At 45.2% G+C, this 20,792-nt stretch overlaps 1 pseudogene; it reads right to left on the bottom strand.

Annotated features, from left to right (window-relative positions):
* Window positions 1-2,899: 2,899 nt before the first annotated feature.
* LOC144328105 (uncharacterized) overlaps window positions 2,900-20,792 on the bottom strand; it is a 29,959-nt pseudogene continuing 12,066 nt past the window's right edge.

Here is a 20,792-nt window from a genome sequence, read left to right on the forward strand (position 1 = left end):
CCTGGAAAATTCTTTACCACTGAATTCGAACAAATGGCAATTTGCGTTTTCAGACCCAGAAACCTCCCCCCTAAATAAATACACACTTGACTCAAATTTTAGTTTTGGTTTTTGGCAGAATTTAGGCCACAACTTTATTGATTGCAGAAAGTGAATGATTGCATAGCCTCCGGTTTGACTAGCTCCCTGCCATGCTGACCCAGGGTTCCAGCATAGGTCAGCCAAGGGTGAACACCTGGATAAGTGGAAAGCTAGGAACAGGCTAACTCCACCACCCAAATGTCCCCCTGGACTCAGGCATGGGCACAACCCCCTCTCAGGGGTTGACCAAACCATCGAGTCCCTGGATTCCTTTAACGGAATACCCCTCACATAGGGATGACGAGAGCGTTCTCCCATCCCTATCACCTGAACCAGAGCCTATCCGCAACCTTACAAGTTGTGACGATTTGCTACATGGCAGGTGAAACCCAAATAGCAACAGCCAATCAGCCAAGTGGGGAAAATTCCTGCCGTGTCCCTGTCCCAACAACAGATGACACACGGCAGCATAGCAAGGTCAAGCGCAAAGCCCTAAAAGTAGGGAGAGGTGGGCGGGTGTTCCGAATGCACACACTGAAAGAGGAAGCTCTGGGTCACGTGCATGGGTATAAATAGGTCCCTCGAACCATTTTGACTGTGTCCCATTGACCAGATTGCACCCAGCTACGAGGGACCTTCCAATCAGGTGTTGTGGGTGACCAATCGTACCCACCCACAACACAGGGTGCCAGTTTCCAGGTCTCACCACAATACGTGCCCTCTTTAAGGGAGGATCCGATTTGTGGAACACCCGGTTGCCATTCGGCCCAATTCAGTGGGAGACCACAAGTTTTCCTGGAGGAAAGCGGCAGGCCAAACGGAGGTGTCGACAAGCCCTTCCTTTTGTTTTATTCCCCATTCACTCAATGGGTTCATGCAATGGTGATGGTAAGAGCAGCAATATAGATGCAAGAGTAGAAAATAAACCAAACCACCCCAACCCCATTTTAAACATCTTCACTTTTGGGATAGTACATAAAGCCTCACTGCCTCTCCAGACAATTCAACTAAAGACAATTGAGATGAGGAAATAATTTCTAATTTAAAAACTCTCCTCACAACATTTAGTCTTGCGGGTCATATTACACATGACATTAAACACATAGCTTAGAATCCCAACCCCACTGTCCAATTTTTTTTTTAATTTAATTTTATTTATTCAATTTCTATATCACCCTTCATCATAAGATCTCAGGACAGTTCTCAGGATAAAATACAGGAATATACAAGCAAATAATTAAAAACAAACCAGCAAAACCCCTTCCCATAGACAAGTGCAAAAGGCTGTGGAATATTAATCAGCCAAAGGCCTGGTTGGAGAGAAGTTACTGCTATGAAGCTGCTATTTGCATTGGGGATTACCACACATGTGACAAACTCCTCATTCCCTTCACCAGATATGCTCCTGCTCTTGATTTAGTTATTCTAACAATGAGGAGCTGTGAATCTGGAATAAATCCATGATTTTTTTTTAGAAAAGCAAATATCCAAGGGAGGAGAGAATGCTCATTTGGAAATCTTGACATTTCTCTGAATGTTTTTACTCTTGCCAAGCACGTTTGCACATGTGATTCTTTGTAGAATCATAGAATTGTAGAGTTGGAAGAGGCCACAAAGGTCATCTAGTCCAGACCCCTGCACTGCAGGAATCTTTCACCCAACATGGGGCTCGAATCCATGACATAAGAGTCTCATGCTCTACCAGCTGAGCTATCCTAGCTCGATCTTCTATAAGCCCTATTCAGGTGAATAACCACACCCCCCCGTCATTTGGCTGGGGTACTGAACCTGATGGGCCTTTGGCCTGATCCAACAGAACTATTCTTATATGTCAGTGTCTCAAATTATTGTACTTTCTCTTCTTTATGGCCATGCACACACTTCCCACACCAAATCTAAGTATCTCCTGTATTGCACTTTCCTCTAGATAAATAGGACTTTGACAATTAGACTATGCCTACTGGCCAATGATCATTCTTAAATAAGTTGCAAAAAGAAATAGAATATGCTTGTCAACAATTTCAACACATTTTCTGAGCACTAAAACAGCTTGCGTGTTGAGTCCCACAGTTGCCACCCCCCAATAATTCACACTTCACACATCAATTTTTGTTTGGGTTTTTGGCATAATTTTGGCCACAACTTTATTTAAATACAAAATATGTGAGTGGTTGCTTAGGCATTGGTTATGACTATCTGTCCATGCCCTCAGGGACAGAGCTGGCATTCCGGACACCAGCGGAAGCCAGAGGCATTCCAGACACCAGCGGAAGCCTTAGTGGGAAACAAGTATTGGGTGAGCAAATGAAGCTGGGCATCAGTCCCTCACTACTCACCCTCATGTTCCTTTGGGGCTTGCACGGCCCAAGTCCGATGCCAGGGACAAGGACGAAAAGAATGGCAAGCCCCTGGATTCCTTTAACGGAATTCCCTTCGCATCATTTGGAGGAGTAGGCACTTACCCCTCCAAGAACCACCTTAACCAATGCCTAACCGCCAACCTTACAAGTTGTGACGATTTGCTACGCAGTAGGCGAAAACCAATGGCACCAGCCAATCAGCCAATGGCAAAATTCCTACTGTGCCCCCGCACCAAGGCAGACGACACCATGACAGGCAATAGCAAGGTCAAGCGATCAGGAAAACCTCCTATTAAAGGGAGGGAGGGCGGGTGATCCGAAGCAAAATGGCCAAGAGGAAGTCCAACCCCTGGCTCCCTATATTTATAGACTCTACCCCTCCTCTGAATTTAGCAACATATAGAACTCCCCAGCAACCCAATATTAACCCTTTAGCAGGCTTGGATTTTTTCTTTTTCAAATCTGCCTAGTCATGGCAAGGTGGCATGTTTCCCCAACCGCAACCCGTGCTCTCTGGTTAAGGAGAACACGCTTTGCGTGTTGAGTCCCACAGTTGCCACCCCCCAATAATTCACACTTCACACATCAATTTTTGTTTGGGTTTTTGGCATAATTTTGGCCACAACTTTATTTAAATACAAAATATGTGAGTGGTTGCTTAGGCATTGGTTATGACTATCTGTCCATGCCCTCAGGGACAGAGCTGGCATTCCGGACACCAGCGGAAGCCAGAGGCATTCCGGACACCAGCGGAAGCCTTAGTGGGAAACAAGTATTGGGTGAGCAAATGAAGCTGGGCATCAGTCCCTCACTACTCACCCTCATGTTCCTTTGGGGCTTGCACGGCCCAAGTCCGATGCCAGGGACAAGGACGAAAAGAATGGCAAGCCCCTGGATTCCTTTAACGGAATTCCCTTCGCATCATTTGGAGGAGTAGGCACTTACCCCTCCAAGAACCACCTTAACCAATGCCTAACCGCCATGGAGCCCACAGCTCACCGCCAAACCACTCACAACCCCAACCAAGCCCTGAGCTTGGCTACCACTGCACCCAGCCAAACCTCATTCCCTGAGGCAGAAAGATGCACACCATCGGCTCTAAAAGGGATGCAGCCTGAAAATGAATCATTGGATGAGAAATCACATCTCCACCCAGCTCAGACATCTTCCTTGCCACCGCAGAATTGATGCGTTTTCTGGCCCTTTCCGTGGCTGCCGGGCAACGACTGCCCATCCAAATGCGGCGGCGCAGCAGCTTAGACCAAAATATTTTTTTGCTGATGGTACCCATGCCCTCAGCACCTCCAAGTCACTCAAAATTGCAGCACGAAGTGAAAGACAGTCCATGGATACCAGGTCGTTCTCACCCAGCTGCACCACTATAGCCGTGGGCGGCCCTTCCAAGAGCAACTGCCTCCGGATTCGCGGCAAGAACTCTGACCAGCGCATTCCTCGTCTGGCCAGCCACGACAGCTGCACATGCGGAGGGAAGCCGAGGCCTGGACCCAGTCCGGACTGCCGTGCTGCGACGCCCGCCCAATAGATGATGCTGTGCCCCACCAACCAGATGCGGACAGCCGCTAGACCTGAGGTAAACAAAGCAAAACAATGTGAGAATCCGATTATTAGCGGACATAGCCTCGAAACGCATCCGACTTCCAGTGGCCCAAATCCTTTATTCCAGCAGCCGACAAGCCCCAATGAGCAGCTGTCGTTGCCGCCCCAATCCTAAAGGAATGAGGGGCAAAACCATAGGCCATGCCGTCACAAGCCAGAATCGCCTTTCGCATCACCTGTGCAAACTGGCGTCTTGTTAGGGGCAACCCATTTTCATGCTTTAACAGAGGCCCATCACCTGAGGGGCGCACTGCCAAGTACTTACTAACATCCTTAACAGGGCAAGGGCCTGCCTCCCCCGTAGCAGGGAGACGAATGACGGCACCCTTCTTTACTTTATTTATTTTATTCTATTGTCCACCGCCTTATTAACATGCTTTCTGGCCTGCTCGGTGGTAGTTTGTCTAGGCATTGGTTCCCGACTAGCTGCACCTGACCTCAGCAGGGCAGCACTGACGACTGGGCCCCACCATATCGTCAATACAAATAAATAGCGTGGGAGAGCAATGAACCAGGATCAGACTCAAGCTCACCCCCAAATGCTCCAGGGGACTCTTGCGTGGCCCTACCCCTTGAAAGGGGTCGACCAAAGCATGGCAAATCCATGGATTCCCTTAATGGAATATCTTTGCACATTGGAGGGGGCAGGTGCTCCAACCCCCCCCCCCCCCAGACCACCTTGAACCAATGCCTTGAATTATTTTGAGTCCAGGGAGAGCTGCCATCAACTCAATCCAAGCCCTCTTGCATGCAGGAATGCAAACTTATGCTGGAGGAAGACAGCAAACATTCTCGCCCAGCTGTACCACCAGCACTGCGGGAGGACCTGCACAGGTCACCTCGACCGCACCAAAGGAAGGATCTCCTCCCAAAGCATTCCCTATCTAGACATCCAGTATAGGTTCACATGGGCAGGAAGACTGAGATGGCACCCCAGTCCAGACTCGTCAGCGCGCTTGCCAGCCCAGTGTACAATGCTGTGGCCCAAATGTGCACAGCTGCTCCTATGAAAAAAGGAAATAACAGACAAGCATCAGCACAGACATCATTGTGACACTTCCTGATATAACCCTTGTCAGCGTCAGACTTCCAATGACCGTATTCACAATCCTGTCTACTGACAGGCCCCCAGTGTGCAGCCTTTGCAGCAGCACCTAATCGTAAGGAATGAGGCGTTCAGCGGTAAGCAAGCCGCAGGCCGTAATAACTGGTGCACGATGTAAGCACATTGATGCCTGGCTAATGGGAACCCATTTTCATGCACTAGGAGCGGGCCAGCCCCCAAGGAATAAAAGCCAAATATTCTGTTATCCGTAACTGGGCAAGGGCCCTCCTCACCTGTGGCGGGAAGCCTGATTGTGGCACTCCTGCCCACTAAGTCTGTTTTAGAGTTCCCCACTCTAATGACAAGCTCCAAAGGATAAGGAAAAGTCCTGAAGCAATAAGCCTCCAGACTCTCAGCCCCATGCTGGCTCCAACAACCATTTTCCCAACCCTCAGTGCGAAAATGCAATGGACTACTGAAAGGAGTCTCGCCTTGATCTTTAACCAGCAGACAAGTTTTAACTTGTTGCAGATACTGCATAGGTAAAAATTGACTGACTTCCTGCCCACTGTCCTATGAGGTTGGAGCCTATTCCAACCTTCCAAGGCCCTGCGCCCTACAAACTTTATACAAGGGTCTCTGAAAAATAAAGCTTCAGTGTAACAGACATTGCAGCGGACTGAATTCTGATAGTTATAACCGCATGCCCAATCTGCAGCAGGTGGACCAAATACTGCTGGATATGCTCAGAGGATGGGGGCTAATTCATCTGAATGACCGAGAACTGCCAGCTTAAGGCTAAGAAATCCATCCAGGCCTTCCCATAAGAGGTAAAAGCAGAAGGGGAAATGGAAGCTGCTGCTCTCTGTAATCACTAATTGTTGTCAATCAATCAATCAATCAACCTTTATTGCATTAGCATACAGCCATAGCAAGGATAAAACAAAAAATGCTAGAGACAAGCAACCAATCAAAATTCAAAGCGATATTACTGGCGTTATGACATTCAAATACCCTAAGACAATAATGTAAAGATTTAGTTGCCAGCGCTGAGAATCTAAAATGCGGGTGTGTATAAAGTATATAATGGCCCAAAATAGGCTCGGTACATTAGGTTAAAAGGTAGGAAGAGAATTAAAACAGGTCCAGGTCAAAATGTTGTTGTCAAAATGCCACAGGTGGTCTGGAAAAGGCTGGCAATAGCTGAGTCTGGAGCCCAGGATCTGAAGCGCTTCATCTGAAAATCGGATAGAGTGTCAGCGACAATATTAGAGGATCCCGTAAATTGGAGAGTAGAAAGCACAATATTAAACCTTAAGTGGCGCAGCTCGAAAGCTGAGTGGAGGGGGCGGAGACTGTGCTAGAGCGTGAGGACTGTTTTGCCAAGACGCTCACCACTACCTGGTTATCAGACCAAAAGCAGATCCAATGGTCACTGAACTCTTCGGGCCACATGTGAACTGCTACAATGGGGAAAACTCAAGAAAAGTTATGTCACATGATTGCCTCACCACACCAGGCTTGAGGCCATAGCTTTGCACACCAGCAGCCCTTGAAATAAAAACCAAAGGGCAAAGATCCAGCAGCACCAGCATGAACCTGAAAATCCCTGTGCGGGTTCAAGGTATCCTGCCATGGCGAACTACTATTGCATACATTCAGGAATTGCTACCATCACCTAATATCTGCCTTCACCACACTTGGTAGGCGTACACAAAGGTAAGGGGACCTCAGGCCGCAGGCAGCCTGGCCTAGTGGGAAGATTAATTAAGTGACCCAGCAAGATCGGATCTGATGAAGCATCACTTGCTACAGAGGAAGTATTACAAAATAACTTCCTTCAAGGCAGACAGCTTCTCCATAGGCAAGTGGTATGTTTTAGCAACGATATCCAACTGGATCCCTAAATAAAATGGGAATATGGGCAAAAGGTATTGAGCTATTGCTTGCCAGCTTCCAGCCCCCGCTTGGGCAGGGGGCATCTTGTGCTGCCATCATGATAAGTAAACTTACAGGGCCGACGCTGGCCAGAACCCCTAAAGAAGTCCCGACCAAGCTGCCGCCGAGCCAGCTTCCTTTCCAGACACACACTCTGTGCAATGCAAAAAACACACTCCGTGCAGTGCACACACTCTCCCTGCAATGCAACTACACACTCCGTGCCATGCAAAAAACACACTCCGTGCAGTGCACAGACTCTCCCTGCAATGCAACTACACACTCCGTGGAATGCAACTACACACTCCGTGCAATGCAAAAAACACGCTCTGTGCAATGCAACTACACAATCTGTGCAATGCAAAACACACTCCCTGGAATGCACACACCCTCCATGCAATGCAACTAAACTCCATGCAATGCAACTACACACTCCGTGCACTGCACACACCCTCCGTTCAATGCAATTACATACTCTGTGCAATGCACACACACTCTGTGCAATGCAAAAACACACTCCGTGCAATGCAACTACACCCTCCATGCAATGCACACACCCTCCGTGCAATGCAACTACACACTCCGTGCAAATGCACACACACACACACTCCGTGCAATGCAACCACACCTTCCGTACAATGCAACAAGCCACTGTGCAATGCAACAAGCCACTACGTACAATGCAACAACACACTTCGTGCAATACAACACACTTTGTGCAATGCAACAACACACTCCGTGCAATGCAACTACACATTCCGTGCAATGCACACACACCCTCCATGCAATGCACACACCCTCTGTGCAATGCAACTGCAAATCTCTCACGCAATGCAATGCAATTGCAGCCCGTGCAGCGCCATGCTCTGCAACGCACAGAGCAAACTGCACTGCAGGCATGCAAAGGTGCTTTCTCCCACTTGCATATTGCAATTTGGTGCCCGTTACATCCCTCGCAGTGAGGTAACCACCAAAAGGACCTAAGTGTCCAGGTAGAGCAATGGGGGAGCATGCAGCTGTCCCATACAGGGACCAATCCTGCAACCTAAGCATTACCGGCACTATGCGCTGACCCAGTGAAACCAATGCTTCATGGACCACATGGGAACACTATTCAGGCCGGAAACGCTTCCAGGCCATCGAATTCTAGGGCAAAGCCCTATGATCGCCTGCTAGGCCAGGCATAAATGTTTTCAGTGAAATAGCAGAGTTGAGCTAGCCCACAGCTTGTCCAGGTACCCCTGCTTGCCCTTTTAGAGGGAAGCACACCTTCAAGAAACCCAAAGTTCTTTTATCACAAATGGGCCAAACTACCCAGCAACAGAATAGCCCCAAAGGAGCAGTTTATTTTGTTTTGTTATAACAATGGCTAAGAGGGGGATATGAACCCTGTCTCCCAGGTCCTAGTCCTACACTTTAGCCACTAAGCCACAATGGCTCATCTCTAAAATGGCAGTCGCCACTATCAGGGCAAAACAAACTTAAAGAAAATAAACTTGTTCAGAAACAGCATAGTTCAAGAGCATATACAGAGTGCTCATAGTCCTTGGAGGCACAGGGAGCCTCTGGGGCCCTCTGTCTGCCTCAGATAAACATTAGCAGCAACTGGGCCTGCAAGCAGATACATTCCTATAGCGAGAATGTCATAGCAATATTAAAAGAACACAAATTAGTGCTCCCCCCAAGGCTAGCTTAAAATTTGGCCAACAGCGCTGCACACTACAGGGAGAATCTTCCCACTGGGCAGGGTAAGGGGTGGGGTGGGAACTTGAACAGGAAAAGGGGGAAATTAAATTATTTAAGGGACTAGTGAGGATTAAAAAGAAAGGGGAAATAAATAAATGTAACCAGACAATGAGAAGATTGTCCAAGCGCTCCATGTGATCCGAAGCAAAATGGCCAAGAGGAAGTCCAACCCCTGGCTCCCTATATTTATAGACTCTACCCCTCCTCTGAATTTAGCAACATATAGAACTCCCCAGCAACCCAATATTAACCCTTTAGCAGGCTTGGATTTTTTCTTTTTCAAATCTGCCTAGTCATGGCAAGGTGGCATGTTTCCCCAACCGCAACCCGTGCTCTCTGGTTAAGGAGAACACGCTTTGTAATAATTTCTTTGCAAGCAATTATTTTGAATACAGACTTACAATAGAGAGGAACTGGTTTATACAAAAATGAGCATTTTTTAAAAATAAAAAAATCAGGTGTTAAGCAGGAAGCTTTAAATACTAGTTTCAAATCTTACTCTGGGGAGAATAATGGCATCATAATAAATGGTTGTTTCTCCTGTTTTGAAAACGTGAATGCAATGATATCCTGAATTAGCAATTCAATTCATGCCTGTCAACTTTCTGTTATCTCCCATAACTTATCATTTGAGGTAGAAGGTTTCCTTTAAAAAAGGACACATTTGATTTCCTACATATCATTAGGAAGCGTAAAGGTCAATTTTTATATTGTGCTCTCCTACTGGTTTCCTGTATATCAAAAAGAATGGCTGCAGAGAGCACTCGCTTCCTACTCTGGGATGGTGTTTATACAATTTTGTTTTAAGCCCCCAAGGGAGCATTAGAAAGGGAAGCAATGTGTACTTAGCCCAGCACTCTGCTCTTGTATTTTCGAGAGGATTGTGCAGCTGGGGAAAACATTCATTCACAAGAGAGTCCAGCATTCTTTTCAGAGTTCAGCCCTGAACATTATATTTGACCAAGGAGGAAAAGGCTGCTGCTGTGGAATAAGCAGGGGTGGCAGAAGTCACTGGCATGAAATAACAAAGTTGTTGTGTTGGCATTTATATACCAGCATTTGAAACTTCATGCACCAGTAGCTCTGCAGGGTTAGTCAGTTTTATTTTTGTCACTGTATCCCAGATGGAAACTGAGTGCAGAGCAGAGGCAGATTTAGGGCATGAGGTGCAGTCACACTGTGTGTGCGGCTGAGGAGGGTTCCTTCTCAAAGCCCAGTACAGTGGTACCTTGGTTTAAGAACAGCTTAGTTTATGAACAACCTGGATTAAGAACCCTGCAAACCCGGAAGTAGGTGTTTTGGTTTGTGAACTTTGCCTTGGAATAAGAACATGTTTCGCTTCCTGTTGAGTGTGTTCCATTTGTAAATTGAGTTCCCTGCAGCTATGGGAAAGCACACCTTGGTTTAAGAATGCTTTGGTTTAAGAACTGACTTCCAGAACGGATTAAGTTCGTAAACCAAGGTACCACTGTAAGTGCTTGCCGAGGTTCGGGAAGGAGGTGTGAGAGCTCTGACAGGGTCCTAAAGTCCACCTGCCTCTTTCTCAAAACTGGCCAAGTGCTTACCAGGCTTTGGGAAGGAGGTGTGAGGGTTCTAGGACCTTGCCAGAGTTTTGCACCTCCTTCCTGTGGGAATGTTAAGGATAGTAGGGGAGGATATATTGATTTAATAGTATCCTTCCTAACTCACGCTTGTGAGTCAGCAGCAGAGTGCATTCCCCAATATATAGCAGGAAGCTAATTAGTAGATTCATTTGAATCTCTTTACTTAAGTGATCCAATCTGGCTTTGTTCAGATTGGGTTTGGTTCTTGGTAAGTCCCCTTTTATCCCTCCTAAGAAGAATAAAGACACAACAGTCTTCTTTTAAAAGTAATAAGAAGTTTACTCACCTTCAGTTCACAACTCCCCAAAGGCAAGCTTTAGCTTAGAGTTACAGAAAAGGGTTTGAATTCATCCCATATGGGAATGAGCCCATGTCCTGGTGGCTGAGAGCCAGCAGACAGCAAAATACATCCGTATCAAGAGATCATGGCATCAAGAAGAAGAAGAGTCAAAAGGGGGAGATGGCTGCGTGACAAGCCCCTTTTATGATGTCACCCAGGGTCATGGTCACCTACCTGGTCACATGCAGGGGGAGGAAGCTCCAGACCAGGTGTGACAGGAAGTCCTCCTGGCTGGAGTAACACCCCCTGTGTGCCCACTCTGGGTAAACAGAAAGTGTTGTACTTGACTGCTTATGTTACATCCCACACTTCCTAAAGCCTGGCTTAAGCCAGTGCCATGAAGGCTGGGGGAAGGCCGTCAAATGGCCTTGCACAGGGCAGCATATTAGCAAGGCTGCTCCTGGGCAGAGGTTGCCAACTTGGCACCTGCCAGTGTATATGTGCTTCCAGAGCGCTTCCCTGATGTGCACAGGGTCCACCCTCTATCCATCTTCCACTGAAACTGGGCTTAAAACTAGCATTCTCTTGTAGGAAACAAGATAGGTTACAGTGTGTGCTTGGTTGTGGTTTCCATGGTAGCTTCTCTTGTTTACAAATGTACCCACAGGCCTCAAAAGGTTGGTTACTCCTACAATAGAGTTGCTTCTGAGCTCATGTCTACTGTGAGTTTTGAACTTGGGTGTTCCTCAGCTCATAAGTCGTATTTTAGCGATGGAGCTTCACCAGCTCTTAAAGAAGCCATTCATTTTATATATTAGTGTCAGTGTTGCTGCCCTTGCCAGTTGATACAATTGGTCCTGTCCCCAGAGACAACCTCATCTTCGTCACTATTACCATATGAACAAATATCTTCTTTGGGGTCCCCAAAGATGTTCCACAGGACCTCCTTAGTGTGAATCCTTTACCTCCACTTTCAGAGACAGTGGAATTGTAGAGTTGGAAGGGACCCCAAGGGTCATCTAGATCAAATGCCTGCAGTGCAAGAATCTCAGCCAACTCATACCTGACAGATGGCCATCCAAGCAATTATCAATTACTGAGTATCACAGGTGGGAGAGGGCTATTGTGTACTTGCAGGCTTCCCATAGGCATCTGGTTGGCCACTGTAAAACAGAATGTTGGGCTAGATGTGCCTTTGGCAGAGATCTTCTTATAGAACCTCAATGCTACACCTCCATTTAGAAGGGGACACATTCCTCCATCTGCATCCCAGCCCCCAAGCTGTCAACAACCAGGTTCAGAGAATGAGGGCCAAGAAGTGGAGCTGGGCAACACTGCAGTGGTGGCCCTGCATCTGCAGACCAAATCACTGCAGAGCCATCCTGGACTATACTATACCCCTTGCCGCTTTCTCTGCTTTGGAAATTGCGCAGTAAGTTTGTCATCATTTGTTCTAGAAATGGCTTCAAGTTCTCTTTTCGTAGGAATAAATGTTGCTGTGGAAACCCCTCAAATGATTCTCATTCATTTTCACAGAAAATGATCTGATAATTTGGCAGCTAAAAAGACTTTTTAGTCATTAACCCTCTTAAGTAATTTAATGCTCTGGGTGCCTTAATACAGAAATGGCAGTGGGGAAGGTTGAACAAGTTTGTGAAAGGGCAATGGGTCTGTATTTGTCTTAAATCACGTTATGAGCAGAGGAGGAGGAATTTACACAGTGCAATCCTGCACTCAAAAGTAAGTCTCACGGAGTTCAATGAGGCTTTGTCCTAGATAAATTGAGAATATGATGCTTTTACTCCTCATCCACCATGCTCCCACCACTGATGTTTGAAGCCATGTACACATATCATTGCAAGGGCTTCCTTCCAACTCTACAACTCAGTGATTCCGTGTTTTGTATACTGAAAGCAAAATGCTGAACAGTAGAATCATATGGGTGGAATTCACCTAGAGAGCCTCATCAGTGGAAGCCTTGCACAAGGAATTTTGATTGTGCAATGGGCCTTCCCCCTCATGAATCTCCCACATCCCCTGTGATTGGCTTGGAGGGGGTCAGGAACACACACACACACACACACACACACACAACCCACCCAAAATAGTATTCAGGGGAAATAGAGGAGGATTGTTCTCTCTGGAAAGCTTGAACATTCAGAACATGCATAATAGTGCAGTGTTGAATTCCACCCTATGTATTTACTCAAAAAAATAACCCCATCTGTTTTCAATGTTTCTTGGGGTGGGTGGGAAAGGAGCAATTATGAATTCCTAAGACATTGATACCACTTCTGAGATACAACCAGTTAGTTTAGACCTCCCAAAATCCTGGGCTAATTTTGGATGAGGAGAACTTTGGAAGTACCTCTAGAAAACCCAGCCAGCACATGTGAGCTTGGTTTGCTTTTTCAAAGGTCATATTTACATGATGTATGGCCTGCCCTTGGGGCATATGTGAAGAGCCACAATAGTGCTCTGTAAATTACAAGCCCATTTTAAGGAGTTCAAATCAATTTCTGCAATGCAATGGGCCGACCAACCACCAGCACAAGCAGCTGCCTTGTTGAGTGTCTAGACTGCCTAATGCAGAACACACAGGCACAAAACGGGCACACACCGGAAAAAACATATCCTCAGTTTAAATTGTGAGCAGAAAACCATTTTACGGGCCAACAGAGCTCACCTTTGAATACATCCACATACTGAAGGTGAGGCAAATTCATGTGATGAGCCAGATGCTATTGAACTTCAAAGCCATCACTGATCATTATTTGTTCACTAACATGGTGAAAATCTTTCCAAGTACTTGTGAGAGAGATCCTTTTAATCTTGCAGAAATATCTCACAACCCATTTGTATCATCACCATCATCATCATTAGTAATAGTAATAATAATAATAATACAACACCTTAACGTTTGCTTCGCATGCCTTATATTTTCACTATCCTTATATAGTCCTGTAAATTAGGTTTGTATTATTAACCCTGCATTGCATATGGGGAATGAATAATAATGGCTTGCCTGAAATGGACAACAGCAGGGATGGGGAACCTGTGACCCTCCATGGGTTCTTGGACTGCTAGAATGGTCAATGGTCAAGGATTCTGGGAGTGTCAGTCCAACATGTTCCCCATCCGTGGCCTAGGGTGTTCATCACATCAGTGAGATTATTAATGGGTCACAGCTCCATGTGTTAGACAGCAATCCTATACACACTTAGCTGGGGAGAAGTCCCATTGATGACAATGAGACTTATATCTGAGACATGTGCACGGTTAGCCACTGCATTATTGCTGTATAGTTGTCTTTCACCTACCACATGCAGAGATCAACTTTAGAGGTACTGTTAGCCTATTCAGGTGTGTGAAGCTTTACTTTGGGAGAAGAAAAAGCTAGGGAGTAAATCCCACACATATCCAGAGTGGAGTCCCTAAGACGATTGGATGGCACCTCTATCTGGTAACTCCTGCAGTCAAGCTGCTGCAGAATGTATTGCTTGCTCTGCTTTCCTTCGGACCACATCAGTGAGGTCAGGGGGGGGGGGTCTTGTCATCTGGGCAGACCAGCACCTTTGAACATAATGCCCAGAATTGCCAACTCCTAGGGGCTGTGGTCCCTTTGGCTCCCCAAGGACCTTCCAAAAGTTGATGGGCATTGCCATTCAAATGGTGTGTGTGCACCGTCTTGTGATCAATTATGTGGGGCAGGGCTTACCTGCCCCCCCCATGTTGTATCCAAGTTGGCACCCCTGCCTGACCCCAGAGAGATGCTGCTAACACAGTGGTTTGACTTGACCCCCAGAGGCACACTCCATTGTTTCTCAGGACAGACAGATGCCAGCGACAATTCAGGTCTTCCAAGCCCCTCACAGAACTAGGCTTCTTCTGGGTTTGGTCCCCCTGTTTTTCCAGGGTTCTAAATCAAGGGTTGAACCTACATGAGGAGAGCAGGGTTCACACTGCTGAAATTTCCTTAGAAGCATGTGGAAGGTGACACAGACAGCAGTATGCCAAGATGGATCTATCCTCACTCTCCCATAATCTCCTTCAATGTTTGAGGAATTTAGAATGCCTAAAAGGGGATTCTATATTCCATTAACTGCTACCCCCATTTTGTTTTCATAGCAGTGGTGTCGATGGGCGAGATCTGTTAACACCGGCTAGGCAGTTATTGTTCTAATCAATAAATAATTCATTACCATATTTCTTTGGCAACTGTGTCTTGACCTAAGAGACTCTACAACCAGAGGCATCAGTAGCTTCCAGTCATTTTCATGACACAGAGACTGAAGAAATCAAATATCTCATGTAAATATTGCAATTTTTAAACCCTGCTGCTGGGAAGGAATATATTCTGAGAGACGTTACTCCACGTAATATCAAATTTGCTGTTTATACTATGCAATATGTAAAAAATTAAAATGAAACAAACTAGCAACTTTATAGAGGGCAAACAATCAGATATCTAAAGTTCAGGAATGGAAAACCCATAGGGAATATTAGAACGAAGCACATGAGAGCACCGCTTGTACAACATTGAGTACACAAATCCTATAGTTGAGTTATGCCTCCTAGAAATATATGATATGGGCGACTCCTAAGTCCCCCTGTGGATCACAGAGATACAATGGCAGCAGGGGAGGCGATTGCAAACCAGGTGATGCCTTTGCACTCTCGGGAAGCTAGCAGCTGTAGAACTTTGATCATGTCAGGATGACATCAGATGGAGAGAGAAAACTCGATATATCTGGGTTTTGGAGTGAGAGGAGCAGTGCTTAGTTGGAATCCTGACTCACTCAAGAGTTGTTCAGCCCTGCATCCTGTAGCAAAATATCATCACACCTCTCTATCTATCTATGGAATTTTTATTATAGTGTTTTGAGTGGGGGGGGGGGTAAGCTGTATGCCTGAGTTCCTTCTAATTCCTGGATCCAACAAGGATTCGAGTGCTGGAATAGCCAGGGAAGTTTCTTGTTAATGGTCTAAACATGGGTTGTTAAGGTAACAAAGGAAGTGGCTCTGCGCCAGAGAACAGAAACCAGAGAGAGAGAGAGAGAGAGAGAGAGAGAGAGAGAGAGAGAGAGATGTTTGACTTCTGCTTGAATCCAAGGCAGCTGCTTATGGGAGATGCAAGACCCTCTTAGAGTGTTAATGCTGTGAGCCCCTCCATCATGGGCTCAGGTTGTATATCTGTGTAAGTAAGCCATATATCCTAAAGACACCACAGTCTTTGCTGTCCATCATTCTAAAGAAACTGAAGCCTGGAACCCCTAGAATCTCACACCGCTCAGAGGTTTGGGTGGCATGCAACACTGTTATAAATTGTTTTGGGATGCTTTATGAGAAGCAATTCCTAAAATAAATAACAATGATGTTCTAAGGCCCTGTTCAGGAATTTGCTAACTGTGCCTGTGAATGGGCTGCAGGGCCATGTGGCCAGCATGACTAAACCGCTTCTGGCGAACCAGAGCAACACATGGAAATACCATTTACCTTCCCACCGGAGCGGTACCTATTTATCTACTTGCACTTGACGTGCTTTCGAACTGCTAGGTGGGCAGGAGCTGGGACCGAACAACAGGAGCTCACCCCGTCGCAGGGATTCAAACTTCCAACCTTCTGATCGGCAAGCCCTAGGCTCTGTGGTTTAGACCACAGCGCCACCTGCATTCTTGACCATGGGTGTGACTAAATACATCTTGCAAAATGCAAGTCTCTGTTCAGACCTTCCCACTCAATGCTGGAAGACTGGGGGTGGAGGAGACTAGGTCGACACATGCTGTTGCTCCTTAGACACAATCAACGAATGCCTGGCAAGGGCATAACTCTACAGACAATCATGACACACTAGCAGGAGTATGTGAGTCTCTGCCAGGAGTCACTGATTGCATGCCTGCAGAAGCATGCATGGGGCTACATCACTTTGCCTCAGTATCTACAGAGGTTATATTCGAGACATGGGAACCTATAAATGTTAAGAGTTGAGACATGAGAACAGGCAGCGAAGAGACAATAGCTAAGACTAATAACAACAACAAAAAGAGAGATAATTAACATTTATCGCCTCAGAATCCTTTCTGCTGTTTTGCCTTGCATTGCCAGGCACAAACACCCACTAGGAAACACAAATTGGGCTGTTAGATTAAGTTGCTCACTTGATAAATCCTTGGCTTTGGCTAAACTTTGTGGGCTGTGATTGGGGGCACAGAGGAGACAAAACCTGCCCCAGAGATTGGGGTCACCAAAGCAGCAGAACAGATTTTTGCCCCCTCCCTTAAAGGTTGCTCATTTTACATACACACATATACTCACAGTCATAATTATGAGTGGCTTATATATTTTGACTAGCTGCCAGCCAATAATAGATTTTTCTGCTACACAATTATTATTATTTTAAAATGACATCCACAAGCTCTTTTCTGCCCCCATCCCACCCAAGCAGTTTTAATTCAATCACCATTATTCAAACCTCAGCTTGGTAATTAAGCAAATTACTTCAAATGCGGTAATCTGATCTAAAATCTTTTTCTGCTAATCTGCAATGAAGTAAAATTTGATAAAAAACAAAGAGACTGGCAGGTCTCAGAACTCCACACTGAGTACAGAAATTAACATCTTGGCACCTTTCAATGTAATGATGTTCCCGACTTCTTGAAAAGCCTACATTCATTTCCTCATAATGCAATATTTTTTCTCTGTGTTTCAGCTTAATTACTCCTTTGAAGGATCAAAGGCACATTTTATTAGTTTCATTTGGTGCCTACAATGTGTAAATGCAAAGAAGGATGATAAAACATGCGGCTACGTGAGGATGAAAACTTCAGGGCTTCGTATGATGTTGGCAGAGGCATATTCCAATACACGCTTTCGTTTCTTGATTTTCAGCAGAGTATGCTACTAGATGGAGTTTTCTTTTGGATAGACATATGTAGGATTCTGCTGCAAGTGACCCCGCCCCAGGGAGGGGGGGTGAGGGCAGGAAGGAGCCATTTGATATTTGTCTAGATTATTGTCTAGATTATTGTCTATAATCATAGACTGTTGTTTATTCCAGGCAGAGACAATACCTTGCCTTTGGGTGAACATTTTCTACAATTGCCAAATAGAGGTGGATTTAGGGGAGCAGGATTGCTTTGGTGGCACTAGGTGCGGAGCCTTGGGGGAGCCAGAAGGGAACATCATAAATAGGATTTAGAATGGAATGTGAGAGGCAGAGGTGCCAAATTTTAGCATCACACAGGGTGCTGCTGAAATTTGAGATCCAGACACTAGCTCTCTAGACCTGACAACCTGGACAGGCTGACAAAGGGAGGAGTGTGTCCACCGCCCACCACCCACAATAGCTGGGTTCCAAGTAATTTACCTGCTGCTTTGAAGGCAGTCTTTAGGAGAAGAAAGGGCTAAGGAGTAAGCTCTACACAAATCTGGAGTGGAGTCCAGTTGAATGGTGTCTTGTACGCCACTTTCCAGCAAGCTCTGCAGTCAAGCTGGTGCCAAATGTTTTGCTACACTTTCCTTTGGACCACATCAGTAAGTCCTTGTCATCTGGGCAGCCCAGGACCTCCAGACACACTGCTCAGGCTTACACCCCTGGGAAGTCACTTTGGAACTGCTAAAGCAGGAAAAACAACACAGGAAGCAGCCACAGCAGGCGCTGTGATTCTCCAGTGGTTTAACTTCACCCCCCAGAGGTGTACTCCATTGTATCTCGAGACAGACAGATGCCAACAAGTTCAGAAATTAGCAGCTTATATTTAGCCCAGAAGCAAATAGGTAGCCAATGTAGATTTTAAAATCATTTTTGAGTTATATATATAATAATGTAATAATAATTTATTATTTATACCCCGTCCATCTGGCTGGGTTTCCCCAGCCACTCTGGGTGGCTCCCAAACAAATATTAAAAACAAATACAGTGGTACATCTGGTTACGAACTTAATTTGTTCTGGAGGTCCATTCTTAACCTGAAACTGTTCTTAACTTTAGCCAATGGGGCCTCCCGCTGCTGCTGCACTGCGCAGCTGCACAATTTCTGTTCTCATCCTGAGGCAAAGTTCTTAACCCGAGGTACTACTTCCGAGTTAGCGGAGTCTGTAACCTGAGGTGCTTGTAACCCAGGGTGTTTGTAACCCGAGGTACCACTGTACTGCATTAAACATTAAAAACATTTCCTAAACAGGGCTGCCTTCAGATGTCTTTTAAAAGTAGGATAGTTACTTATTTCCTTGACATCTGATGAGAGGGCGTTGACTCACTGCCCCAGTCAACATGCAATATCAACAGTCTATATGCAGCTGTATTCTGCAATAATTGCAGCTTTTGGACCATTTTAAGGGTAGTACTCATTTATTTAAATTCTCTCCATTTGTAACTCTACATTGCCTTTCTTAAGTGAAATAATCACATAGCCAAATCAGGCTGGCTGCAAGGAATCCTGTTCATTACATCATTACTAACTGGGTGAAGCTATGGATGAGATTATTCCAAAAAGGAAAAGGGAGTAGCAAGTCAAGAGGAAAATGGTGCTAAATCAGTAATCAGGGAAAATTGTGGCGCTGCATTTGGGTGGAAAAGAGGAAAGAGTTGTTGTACCTTTATTAGTGGTGTGGAAGAGGGAATTTCAGGAGGTGCAAACTGAAATGCAGCTATTCTTCAAAACTTGACTCTGAATTTTGTGATACAGCTGTCTACCAATAAACATGTTAAAAATGTGTACATTAGCAGGAGATTCAAAGAAAAAATGTGTGTATTCCAGAGAAATGCAGCAATCACAAGGTTCCCTTTGTATCTGTAGCATTTAGGAGCAGCCTGATCTGTTTTGGATGCATTCTGTGTCACTCTGATTAGATTCGCTGTTCAGGAATGAATCTGATAATGCTAAATCGAAAAATCTTTTTTTGCCCCGACTGACAATAATGGCACCTTCCTTATATCTGGGATGGTCCTCCTCTTCCATGGAGCACTCAACTTTGGGAGGGATACACATGGAGAGGTGAGGGAGGAAGAGGACACCCGCCTACCCAGCCAGATCAAAAATTGGCTATAATTCCTCCCCCCCTTTGCACATAAGTGGAGGAAATATGTAAGAAAAGGAACCCCTCAATAATGAAATTAAACTTCCCAAATTTTATATACGAGCATGGCATCTTCCAAAGCAATCCTTGAAATTATTGTTTTAACTTGATGAGGTTGATGAGAATTGTCCATTATAAATTCCTAACCACTCTCAAAGAACTAGTTTCTAGGGCTCTCTTGGGTGAAGAAATGTCCATTAATCCACTTTTACTTCACAGTGTAAACATCTTTAGTCATTACATAACAGCTCTTGAATAACATTCTATGATCCATGTAGGATTGAGATTACACATAAAAGTATGCTCAGTACGCTCAGCTATTTAATTTGCCACTTTACAAAATGTGGGACAAAATATATTAGTGAGTTTATAAGTTAATTTCATCTTTTTTTCAATTCCATACCCAGAAATTAAAATTCTGTAAATTTTCAACCCATAGCTTTAGAGAGGTAGTCCACCCATTCCAAAATGTACTAGCATTGCTGTTATTCTATATCTAGCACATTGCATATTATAAATTTCTTTTATCAGTGTGTTCCTTTGATGTATAATGAAGCTTTGAGCATATTCCTCCACCGGAAAAGCTGAATTAATGAATCACAAAATTACATAACCTGCACTGGAACTCCCCCTTAATATTTTCAGTAAAACATGCAAAATATCCCACAGTTCTACATTTGCATTAAAATTTATTTTAGGCAATCTGTAAATCAGTGGCAACTCTACACGCAATATTGCAAATGGATGTTAACACACACACACACACACACACACACACACATTATTGACATATAACTAGCTGGTACAATGCAATATGGAAAGCATTTGTGCTGCATTTAAGATGCATCTTAATCGTGGTGTCACAGTTAGGGAAATCTACTTGATTTGGTGGGAACATGATTACTGAAAGAAAAATTGTTTTACCCCTCACCATCACAAAATTACTGATCATATGTCTGCTGCTCTAGAACAGCGTGCATGAATTATGGATGAATTGGGGGGGGGGTGAATCAGTCTCCTACAAAAGAATTTCTGTTGGCGTT

This window comes from Podarcis muralis, chromosome 6 (assembly GCF_964188315.1).
Source record: "Podarcis muralis chromosome 6, rPodMur119.hap1.1, whole genome shotgun sequence".
Taxonomy (NCBI): Eukaryota; Metazoa; Chordata; class Lepidosauria; order Squamata; family Lacertidae; genus Podarcis; species Podarcis muralis.